At 35.6% G+C, this 10,697-nt stretch overlaps 1 long non-coding RNA gene across 1 annotated transcript; it reads right to left on the reverse strand.

Annotated features, from left to right (window-relative positions):
- Window positions 1–5,873: 5,873 nt before the first annotated feature.
- Window positions 5,874–10,427, reverse strand: LOC130052986 (uncharacterized). Its single transcript, XR_008801411.1, has 2 exons — window positions 8,648–10,427; window positions 5,874–8,196 (listed from the first exon to the last, which is right to left on the reverse strand). It is a non-coding gene; the product is annotated as an uncharacterized LOC130052986 (long non-coding RNA).
- Between the last annotated feature and the right edge of the window lie 270 nt (window positions 10,428–10,697).

A 10,697-nucleotide genomic window follows, 5' to 3' on the forward strand; every position in this document is an offset into this window, starting at 1 on the left:
AAAGATTCAATCGAACATTATTGAAGATGCTTGGAACTCTACAGCCAAAACAGAAAGCAGATTGGAAACAGCACATAGGCCCAATCGTACATGCTTATAATTGCATGAAACAGTCATCAACTGGCCATTCACCATTCTATTTAATGTTTGGTAGAGAACCAAGACTACCTATCGATTTAGCTTTTAAAACAAACCCAGAAGAAGATAAGAAAGACTCTATGCCAGAATTTGTTGCAAATTTAAGAAACAGATTGAACACCTCATACAAACTGGCACAGCAGAACATCAAGGAGTCACAATATAAACCGGAGCAGAACTACAATAGAAAAGTCAGAGGAGCCATACTGAACAACAGAGACAGAGTATTAGTGAAAGTAGTGGCTTACGACGGAAAACACAAGATAGCAGACAGATGGGAAAGCGAACCATACATCATCCTGTCACAACCAAATAAAGAAATTCCCGTGTATAATGTCCAAAGAGAAGACAAATCAGGAAAAATAACACTACATAGAAATCTTTTACTTCCTATTAGTTTTATTCCTGAAAATAGAGTTAATATTTTTCCAACACCTGCACCAAGACATAGAAACAGTAAAGGTCCTGAACCTATGCCAATATCAAATCAAACATCAATACTGAAGACTCAGCAAGACAAAACAGCTCCACTCAGTTCAGGCGATTCAGAATCTGACAGTGATGATAACCTTGTCATAAGGTTACAAGACAAACTGGTTGGAATTTAGGAATAGAGAAGGAACCTGGGAATTTGGTGGAACATGACACTCAGGAACTTCCAGATGCAGAATCTGAAGGAGATGAGGAAATGGCTGCAGTCGCTGAAGAGGACACTCAAGAGGATGTCCAAGAGAATATTGGAGGAGACGCTCTACAAGATACTCATAACATGGATACACCAGGAGATATGAGTGAATCTGACGAAGAGATTAGAGAACCCCGAAGGCCTACAAGAACCAGAAACAAGCCAAAATGGATTACGTCTGGTGGCTTTGTTGTTCACCAAGAGGTAGCAGAGCCTGAAAGGAAAGATAAAGCCGAGTTTCTTCTGAAAGTTTCGAAAGATTCATCATTCACAGGACAGGAAAAGAACAAATTACTTGATGGAATTTTATCAGTAGTCATTGGTAGAACATAAACTTAAATTTTTTCTATTGAATGAAATCTATTTTTTTAAAAATATTTTTGAATAATTGGGACATCATTCTCAAACCGGTGTAGTTTTATTTATACTCATTTTGCAATGGTATAATTATCTCACTTGATCATTATGTACATATTCATTAGTATCATTTATATCATCAACAATATACACTGTTCAGTGCTACATAAATACAACACCCTTTTACTCCCTGGTTCTTTATTGTTTGTAACCAAAGTTCTCTTTGAGCCTTGGGGCATCTATACCTGTGTGGTCACTTACAGACATGTGATTAAGGTCAGGTGATTATCTAAACCAAAAGTGTTACTTATTTTATTTCCCGCTAAAAGGTCCCTCGTCTTTGTTCATACCAAAGTCAGACTTCAGACAACTCTCAGAGAGGAAGGACTGCATTTTATATAGAGCATAACTTTTAATAGAATTGAAGATCTGGACATTTTGGACACATTACTAATAGTAAGTACACTATTTATTTCACTCTTCTTTTCATCTTTTATTAATATTATTTCTGTAAAGTTCCTAATTCAGCATTTCTATTAAACTGAAGTTAGAAAGTAAATTCCATTGATAGATGCGCGAATTCTAGAACTTTATTCATAATTAAATTCTGTATATATTGATCTTGTGCACTATGTATTCAATCAGTACAGTATTATATGTAAATATTGTTTGTAGTACTGAATTGAAACCTAGAGCTTCATTAATTGACTGATGAGAGATTAAGTACTACCTTGTTCCACAAACAGGTGATTAAATCACATCATGTTTTTATCCTTTATACATATGTGTGTGTATTTCAAATTGACAAGTACTCATTATGGATCTAGATATAAAAGTTCAGTATCAAGGGGAATAACTTGTATTTCCCAATATCTATAATGTTTCATGACAAGAGTTATCCTTCTTGCAAAATATTGAAATATTATGTGTTATGTACTGATTTATATTATATGTGTTTGAAACATTTATCTTTTTATTATTTCATTCTTGTTATGTTACAGGGTTTATTTGCAGAACCCAACCAGCCTAGTTGTCATCTTTCATTCGACCACGACATAAACAGGCTACCACACACACACACACACACACACACACACACACGTGTATCGACTCCGATCTGGGGACTCTGTCATAACATCTTAAAATGGGGACTGAGAGATTTCATGACCTATTTGGCATTGTTCAACTCATTTTACTCTGTAGGTATCCTGATTTAAGGAAACAGAGTGAGTCTTTGAGCTGGACTGATATTTCCATGAATTTAGAAAATGGGGACCCGGAAGTGCCAATCTGAGGACTTCTGTGTAAAATTAGGGGACCCAATTCCTCATAAGCAAACGGAATTGAGGACCTAACCTCAGTCGTTCATACACAGAGAGAAATGGGGACCTATTCATGAATTACAATTTTGGGGTAGCATGGACCTATGAATCATACATGTCATTAATTTTATTGACTGGGTTCTAGGGCAACATGTGGTTTGTCGGACCCATGAACCAAACTGTTTGCTTGGGGTTGTTAAGGCAAACAGTTTGGTTGGAAGGACAAAACACGTTTTGTCCGAGAACATAGTCAAACAATTTGTTGTCATACCTTTTTACTTTTTTATTTTATCATATCTTGTGATGGTTTACATGTTTGCGATCGTTGATTAGATAATAACTTATCCCGCTTACAGTGTGTCGAAAAAAAAGTCATAGATCTCCAATATCTCATCGACTGAGGTACAATAGCTCAATGAGCTGTTCAACAATTACGATTTCATCAGAAATGTTAAACTATTTTAGTTCAGATTTATTTGAGAAATAATTTTTATAGGTATGACAAAAGATTTTGCTAGGGGTCCGATGAATTTAACATCAAAAACAAAAATGGCGAGAATCCTGATCATGACTTGGATGCGTATATGGTAGCCAAAGCCGAATCTGTTTAAAACTCCGAGAAGCTTCCATTTGGTTTTGACGTTGAGATTCGAAAACAGATTGAGAGTAAAAAAAAAAAGAAGCAGCCAAACAAAAAACAAAAAAAAAAGTTGGTCATTTTGCTTATTCATAACTATGGATACAGTGCAGCTACACTTTTAGTTGTACTTCATCGTACACAGGTACATGGTCTGTGCATGGCGAAATAGGTCTTTTTCTTCTCTATGTGTATTGTAGATTGATTTCATTCAAGGCAAAGCTTTTTTATGTCCACAAAACGAAATCGTAAATTTATGCTACAAATATATGTTTAAACTGTACTATGATGAAAAATTAACAAGCCAATGGTAAGATTGTATACAGAAAATTTGACTATAAATGTGGATCCAGCAGGAATTTGCGTTGGAACGGTGGGAGGGGGGGGGGGGGGTAGAAGTGGCACTGTTATATGTCAAAGTTCCTGGGGAAGCTCCTGAGAATCAGCGATGATTTTATTTTGACACAAAAAATGACAGTTGACAGTTAAAACTGAATGTTTGAAGAATAATGAACCCTGATTTTTATTTTAAATGAATACTCTGTGCATTCCTAGAAATGTCGTCAGTTAAAAAAAGGGTTACATAAAAGTAAAACCAAATTTCTATTATGTACCAAATTGTACGATACTATAATAGTAATAATTCATACACACACTGTTTTCTGACGTATTCCCTTTAAATAATTATAAGATTGTGATATTGTTACGGTTTTTTTTTCCAATCAGACTTATCCATGCAAAATAGTTAAGTATGGCTCTATTTTTCCGGCATAAGACCTGCTTCAAAAATTTAACAATTTCACTATCACAAAATTATGGGTATCGTACAGAATCAGAAGCATGGTCTGGTATTTTTATCCCATGAAACATCATCCATGCAACTGAGTTTGATTCAGGTAGGGCCTATACAATTATATATTGGGAATAAGACACAATCCCGGAACTTTAATCTGCTCATACATTTAGAAAATATTTTGACACTTGACTGGTACAGTTAAACCCGAGAGGTATCATCCATGCATCTAGGACAGAGAGTTACTTGGAAATAAACTGTTTAAAAATCTTTTTCCCCACTTCGTTGAGGTGAGCTAAAAAATTCCCTTGATTTCACTCAGCCATTATGAGTACCATAATTTTTGAAGGGTCAAAAATGTTAAAATAGTATTACAAGGCAGGTAGCTTAATAGTGTGTATATATATCATAGGGCATTCGCATGATTGTTGAAAAATAAATAAGCAATCAAGTCAAATATTTCATGTGAATATTAAACAAAACCTTCATATATTATCAAAACATATTTGACAAGCCCATAGGAAGCAGGTGGGTTTTTTTTGGGTGGGGAGCAACCAAATATTTTCAGAAACTACCAAGCAAAAATTTCTTGACGAGAAAAAAGAAAAGAAAAAAAAAGGTAATCTGACACTATTGTTGTGGGGGCACAAGCATCAAGGAGCTAAGTTTTTCTCTAGTATACTATATATCGGCAAGATTATTGGGGCACGGCCCCTTGGGTTTCTACGGCCATGTTTGTAGCACACGGTATCGTAATTAATGTTGTGTACTTGAATAAGAAAAACGTACATTAACCTGAGGACCTTATACACATTGTACACTTACACAAAATAAGAGGTTCAGAAACTTGGACCTTGTACACGCGGTTAAAGTTTAAGGGGAATTACACAAGATAAAGATATAGAAACTGAAGACGATATATAACCAATGAAAGTTTGAAGACTTACACAAGACAAGGGTATATATAGAAAACTGAGGACCTTTAACACAAGGTAAAAGTTTGGGGACTTACACATGGTAAGGGTACCTACAGAAACTGAGGACTTTATATACAAGGTAAAAGTTTGGGGACTTACACATGATAAGGGTACCTACAGAAACTGAGGACTTTATACACAAGGTAAAAGTTTGGGGACTTACACAAAATAAGGGTATAGAAACTAAGGACCTTATACACACGGTAAAAGTTTGGACTTACGTAAGATAAAGATAAAAATAGAAATTGAGGACTTACACAAGATAAGGGTATATGTAGAAACTGAGGACCTTATACACATGGTAAAAGTTTGGGGACTTAAACATAGTAAAGGTGCCTACAGAAACTGAGGACTTCATACACAAAGTAAAAGTTTGGGGACCTACACAAGGGTAGAGAAACTGAGGACCTTATACACACGGCAAAATTTTGAGGACTTGCACAAGATAAGGGTATAAATAGAAATTGAGGACTTACACAAGATAAGGGTATATTTAGAAACTGAGGACCTTATACACAGGGTACAAGTTTGGGGACTTACATTAGATAATATGGTTTAAACAGAAACCGTCGACCTTATTTACACTGAAAAATTTGGGTACTTGAAAATAATAAACTTATATTCAATTTTGTACATATTACCGTACATGCACTTGATAAAAGTACAGTAAAATGAGGTTCTCATACAAGGATATGGTTATTAATTAAAATTGGAGACTTAATCAAACTTAATTGCACCTTTTTTACTTTAAGAAAAGTATGTGATACTTTGGAATTTTTTCATGTAAAATCAAATCATTGTAAAACTTCCTACAACACCTTCAATGTTTGCTACACACGTCATGCAAGGCTTGTGAAGCACTGTTCAATCATGCGAGTTCCTTCTATGCAAAGTATGTATTTACATAGTGATAGATCTGCTGCAAAAACTTCACCCTGGGGCAGTGCTAACTATGACTCAAATACAGAGCGTATATCATATTTATTCCTCTTTTAGATCCATGAGCTACAGATTGACTGCATGTCCCTTATTCACACCAGACACCATTCTCCCGGACCTGCTCACATACTGAGGTATTAAGTTATTGACTGACAAAAAAGTACTGAACCATTCAGTCAATACAAACAGTTTAAGTAAAATGGCCTATGGGTATCATGTTTAAATCTTATGATTTAAATGTTGTCTGATCTACTAAGCAACAAAATGTTTAAATTTAGGTAAAAAATCAAAATTTATTATCAAATTAATTTCACAAATTCAATTGATAAAATTCTATTACAGTTTCAGTTGTAAATACATTATCTAATACTTCTGATGTTCATTCAATTCAGTTGTGTTCGTAGATACTCGACCTTCAACATAGCATGAAAACAAACATTTATTACAATACTATAAAAAGTAAATTTCCAAAATACCTCCAGACAATTTTTTTTTTGAAAATACATGTGTTAAAGAATCTGACTTTAAACTCATCATCATTCATACAATTGTCATCATTTCATTTCAGATATAAAATTATATCACATGACCAACTGATCAATATTACATGTACATGTAATATGCAAATTAACATATTCTCTGCATTTTGATTAAACAATGTGCCCATGGGCCACAATGCTCACCTGAGTAATTATGACCATTCTTGTGTTTAATCAGAAGATTTTTTTCCCCCACATATTCCTATGAATTTTTTTTATTTGATTACTCATTGTAGCCCAGGAGGTAGTGGGGGGGGGATTCATGACTAGAGCAAACTTGAATCTATGCTTACCATAGGATGCTTCTATATATATGTGACTAATCATTACTTTTTTATTCATGGGGAAAATAGTTTTAAAGAATTTTGCTATGTATTCCTGTGTAAAAAATTTGACCGCCCATAGTTGTCCCACCCTACCTCTGGGCCACAATTGGACCAAACTTGATTCTACACTACCTGAGGATACCTCCATATAAAATGAATTATCATGGCTATGCTGTTTTTGAGAAATAGATTTTAAGGATTTTTCCTATGTATTCCTAGGTATTGATTGTTCATAATGGCCCCACCCTACTCCCAGGGGTCATGATTTGAACAAACTTGAATCTACACTACCTGACGATGCTTCCATATAAATGTGACTGATTATGACTCTGCTGTTCTTAAGAAGAAGATTTTAAAGATTTTCCCTATGTATTCCTATGTAAAACTTTGATTGCCCATAATGGCTCCACCAATACCCCGGGGTCATGATTTGAATAAATTGAATTTACACTTTGTCAGAAAGCTTTCATTTAAGTTTCATCTTTACTGACCCAAAGGATCTTGAGAAGAAGATTTTTGAATAACAACACCCAATTTTACTTTTTCTTAATTATTTTCCCTTGAAAGACGGTGTGGCCCTTCATTTGCACAAACTTGAATTCCTAATTTGTGCCAAGTCTGGTTGAAACTGGCCCAGTGGTTCTGGAGAAGAAGATGATATTGTAAAAAGTTGACAATGACTGATTGATAGATTGATTGTATGTTGTTTTACATCCCGTTTGAGATTTTCAGTCATATAGAGACCTCACCATATACCAGCGAAGGGCTTCAAATTTAGACCTTTACTCGGAACTTAGGGCCATCGAACAGTGAGGGATCTTTATCATGCCAACACCTGCCATGACACGGAACCTCAGTTTTTAAGGTCTCATCTGAAAGACCTGAAACTATTATTTCAATGTGTTGAGCGCTTGGCCATGGAACAGTTGCTACCTATTTCTTATTGACTCAGGTCAAGTCGCAGCAGGGATTCGAACATCCGACCTTCCGGTCACAACAATGACAGACAACAGACAAATTTTGATCAGAAAGGCTCACTTGAGCCTTTGGCTCATATGAGCTAAAAAGCTGAAATTTGTCAAAATCTATTTTGATAATGATTCAACAAATTCTTTTATGTACAATTTATGTAAATTGTAAGAACTGTAAACAAAAATATCATTTTTCATACAGATACCATCAATTCTAGTGAACAATCAAAGTAGTATCAAAATCAACATTTTCTCTGTTTTTTAATTAGATTGTAGACTTGGTTTCTTACATTTCTCCAAGTTCTTTTTGAAAGGTTTTTTATCTTTTTTCAAAACATTTGTTACATCATTTTTCCCGGGTACCTTCAACATGGTAATAAAGTGTGAAAAATGTTTGTGAATGGAGTTCATTTCAGATGAAGTCCATGACTTTTTCTGTAACTTCTGTCGCTTGGATGAAGACTCATCTATTTCTCTGGAGCATCCGCTATCAGATACTGCCTCCCTCTTCCCTAAAATCAAGTTTTCAGACTATAATTTTGGTTGGTAGTATGGTATGTGTATAGATATTGCAAATTGCTCAGAAAGTGGTACATCATGACTGGCTAAATATTTTGAGAAGAGTGAAGTGATTTTTATCATATGAATGCGATTTAGGAGAGTGATTGTTTACATATTTATCTTTCATTAATTGAATGGTCTGTGTACTTGAGTGGTTAACTATGCACAAAATTATATACTTTGTTCTACTAGGAATTTAATCTCAATGCAAATAACTTGTGTCCTGAACTAAACCTTGCTCTATTCTTGAGTATAAGCATCCTGATTGCCATTCACAAACTCCATTTCAAGTCTTGAGAACTACACATTTCCATGTATATAGTCCATGTTGGGCTTATGCTTACAATACCAAGTAAAGAAACTTGATGCTCAAAATTGTTTCATGCAGTGTGTATACAGTACCTGGAGTCACAGTTTGGAAATTCTGGTTGTCTTGACTGTCATCTCTTTCCTCCTCACTCTGATCCTCATCATCCACACAAGAACTAGCCTAGGTCACGCAAGCCGTTTGACTTCCCACTCAAACGCCTTGGAGCGTTCTATTTAAAAATATTACACCGCGAGGGGGCGCTATCGAAAAACGGAAATGGCGACACCGAAGAAAACAAAGACCACAGCTGTTGTTCCAATTGTTAGTTTATGTGTCGCTTGTTCTAAAGAAAGCAAACGTTGTGTTTTTGCAAGTTCGAAACTTGGTCCTTCATTAGAGAAACCAGTGACGATATGACCAGAATTATGCTGACTTCACGAGAACTAGTATTACTATGCAGGTCTTCTTCAAACATTAATTGCGGTAGAATCGTATACAATAGCGATTTCCCATAGCCTGTTGGTAATACTGCCAACACGTCTGACCTATTTGCTAATTAAGTAAACACTCTTTCTGTAAAGGTTTCAGCGAGAATTCGATTTTTAAATCTGATAAAACTTTGTTTATCCTCTGTTCGACTGCGTCCGTCATCGTTATATGCATCAACCAATCAGCTGCTTTATCAGAATTCAGATAAGCCTCGTTATGGAGTGTAAATGTTTATCGTAGAATGCTCCTAGACGTTTGTCTCGTAGAACACTGCATTGACAAACGTGTAGGTGACCTAGACTACACAAGAACTGGCATCAATATCCTTTACTTCCTCTGGAAAAAATTGCAACTTAATTTTAAAAACACAAATATTTAAACCAGAATAGAAAGTGCCATTTTATGATAGGCACACATATTCATAGGTCAAAACCTTTGTAATGTGAGGTATGAGCCTCCACCTTTTTGTTTTAAGTTTGCACAATTATCATAGGCCTTGGATCCCTGATTTTATGGCATTAGTAATGAAAAACAAGAGGTACTGGAGCAATGCTCACTAAGAATACACCCCGCTTACCCCAATCTCCCAAAGGGTGTTGGTAATAGGTATAAACTACCTCTTTTCTGAGTGTAAAAAACAAATGGCATGACAAACCGAACCATATTGCTACTTCGATGTCTAGTGCACGTGACCTTTGACCTTTTGACCCCAAAATCGATAGGGAACATCTTCATCCCATGGGTAGTCCATATGTATGATATGGTGACTGTAGGTGGAAAGGATAACGCTTTAGAGCCCGGAAACCATATTGCTATTTCGATGTCCAGTGCGCTTGACCTTTGACCTTTTGACCCCAAAATCGATAGGGAACATCTTCATCCCATGGGTAGTCCATATATATGATATGGTGACTGTAGGTGGAAAGGATAACGCTTTAGAGCCCGGAAACCATATTGCTACTTCGATGTCCAGTGCGCTTGACCTTTGACCCCAAAATCGATAGGGAACATCTTCATCCCATGGGTAGTCCATATATATGATATGGTGGCGGTAGGTGGAAAGGATAATGCTTTAGAGCCCGGAAACCATTGCGTCTACAGACAGACGGACAACCCGATTCCAGTATACCCCCCACAACTTGTTGCGGGGGGGGGGTATAATAATATTAATTTTAACAGTTAGTACTGCCAAGATAAAAGAAATGCTGTGGTCATAATTCTACATTAAAACACTGTAAGTATAGAAAGTATACATATCAAACTTCCACAGGGTGAATAAATACATGTACAGTAAAACATCCCTATAGCAAAATACCAAGGACTGACCATTTTGCTCTCATAAACGTAATTTATATTGTTAAGTTGTCAACATGGTTTACAACGAAACGGAATGAAAATCAGTTTGCTTTAACATGTTTAATGACCCTCTCTACAGTAACACTGAGCACTGATTTCAGGGTACTTTTGTGTAGTTCGACCGATCCACCATTTGATATAAAATAGAATAATTTGCAATCTGCATTCTATTACATAAATTATAAAGATTAATTCAAGCATTCTAAACACTATATTAGTCCATGATAGAGTAATTAAAAACTTAATTTGTATGTATTTTTCCCATTTGAGTTAGCAAAATTTGCCATTTCAGCAAGT

This window comes from Ostrea edulis, chromosome 3 (genome assembly GCF_947568905.1).
Source record: "Ostrea edulis chromosome 3, xbOstEdul1.1, whole genome shotgun sequence".
NCBI classification, from domain to species: domain Eukaryota; kingdom Metazoa; phylum Mollusca; class Bivalvia; order Ostreida; family Ostreidae; genus Ostrea; species Ostrea edulis.